Genomic DNA, 2330 nt, shown 5'->3' on the forward strand with positions numbered 1-2330 from the left:
GGCCCCCTTGCCCCTTCCCCTATATATAGAGGGGTGAGGGGAGGGCTGCAATACAACACAACTCAAGGCGCAGCCCCTCCCCTCCCCAACACCTCTCCTCCTCCGTACGTGCTCGGCGAAGCTCTGTCGGAATACTGCTGCACCAACTGCACCACGCCGTCGTGCTGCCCTTGGAGCTGCCTTCCTCAACCTCTCCTTCCTCCTTGCTGGATCAAGACGGAGGAGACGTCGCTCGTCCCGTACGTGTGTTAAACGCGGAGGTGCTGTCCGTTCAGCACTCGGACATCGGTGATCCGAATCACGTTCGAGTACGACTCCATCATCACCATCCCCTTGACAAGCTTCCGCTCGTGATCTACAAGTGGTATGTAGATGCAAACTCTTCCCCTTGACTCGTTGCTTAGATGAACTCATAGATGGATCTTGGTGAAACCGTAGGAAAAATTTTAATTTTCTGCAACGTTCCCCAACACGACTACACCCATGCCTACTAGTGGACATCTTGATTTGACCAAAGATGGTGAACCAGTTGATCAAAAAGTTTACCGCTCTATGATTGGTTCATTGTTATATCTATGTGCTTCACGTCCCGATATCATGCTAAGTGTGTGCCTGTGTGCACGATATCAAGCTGCTCCTAAGGAATGTCATCTTAAGGCCGTTAAGAGGATAGTGAGATACTTAATACATACACCAAATTTTGGCATTTGGTATCCAAAGAGGGCTTCCTTTGATCTTGTTGGCTACTCCGACTAGGACTATGCCGGTGACAAGGTTGATAGAAAGTCCACTTCGGGTACTTGTCAATTCCTTGGTAGATCTCTTGTGTCTTGGTCTTCCAAGAAACAAAACTCGGTATCCTTATCCACTACCGAAGCGGAATACATTGCCGCTGGTTCATGCTGTGCTCAATTACTTTGGATGACCCAAACTCTTAAAGATTATGGGATATATGTGAAACATGTTCCATTACTTTGTGACAATGAAAGTGCTATCAAGATTGCTCACAATCCCGTGCAACACTCTCGAACTAAGCATATTGAAGTTCGTCATCATTTCATTCAAGACCACATTGCTAAGGGTGACATAAACCTTAAGCATGTTCGCACCAATAAGCAATTAGCGGATATATTCCCTAAACCACTTGATGAGAAAGTGTTTTGCAGGTTAAGAGGTGAATTGAACATCATTGATGCTTCAAACTTGGAGTAGGAACTCCATTGGATACATGCAAGACTTGAGCTTATGACTAATCACTTGATATTTCTCCTATGATGATTATCTTATGTCTTGAAAATTTGCATCTTGCATGTTATCTAACCCTTGTAGGTACTTGGATGAATCTAATTCTATGAGATTGCAACTCACTCACATCTTGAGCAATCTTTACATCACCAAGTCTCTACACAATGGTGGTTGATGACAAGGAAGCACAAAACCTTTCAAACATATCCTTTGACAAATTCTATGTTGTGTTTCATGATTGTCATGTTGGATACACAAGTGCTCTTCCTTGCGAAAACTAAACCATGTAGGTAGATGAACTGAAAATACAAAGGGTGCTCCCAACTGTTGATGGGCTACATCAACCTTGAGCAACCCACACAAGTTCAACTACATGATGAAGATCAACACCGCCACCCAAGGTATGTTATTCCATCTTAGAGTAGCTTTACTCCAACTCATGAGTCAAAGCAACTCGACAAGATGTGAATACATCAAGGTACTTAAACGAAAAATGGTAACCCCATTTTGAGCTTAAATGATGAGTACGACCTATGATCAAGTGATCTCACTTGACTCCTAAGTCAATATACTCTAACATATGTGACTTTGTCACCACCCAACTCTAGTAGAAGTTCTCTTGTGTTCTTTTCTGTGTTATTGCATTTGTCTCATGCATATTTGTTTCCCCTTTCAAAAAAAACTTCATCTAGATCTTTTAGTTTCTTTTCTTTGCTTTTTATTCTGCATTTTCCGCATCCAAATCATTGCAAATCTTTGTGAGATCTTATTTGTCCAGTGAGCTGAGGTGACAAGTGTTTTTCTCTGTGATGAACTCAGTTCCACCGGTTTCATGTCTCTGGTCTAGCTGAAGATTTTCAGAGCAACCGAAGCATACAACTCGGTGACACCGATTTCACTACAGGAAAAACATTTTGCCATTTATTCATGCTTTATTCTTGATCCAGCTCAACTCAATGAATCTTGTCCTCTGCAAGCATCACATTTACCTTAATGCTTTGTACTGTGATTCAAGGACCGAACCCATTCACAACAAATTCCAGAAGACCCTTCTTGGAAATTGATGTCAAAGGGGGAGAGAGAGA

This window comes from Triticum dicoccoides, chromosome 5A (genome assembly GCF_002162155.2).
Source record: "Triticum dicoccoides isolate Atlit2015 ecotype Zavitan chromosome 5A, WEW_v2.0, whole genome shotgun sequence".
Taxonomy (NCBI): domain Eukaryota; kingdom Viridiplantae; phylum Streptophyta; class Magnoliopsida; order Poales; family Poaceae; genus Triticum; species Triticum dicoccoides.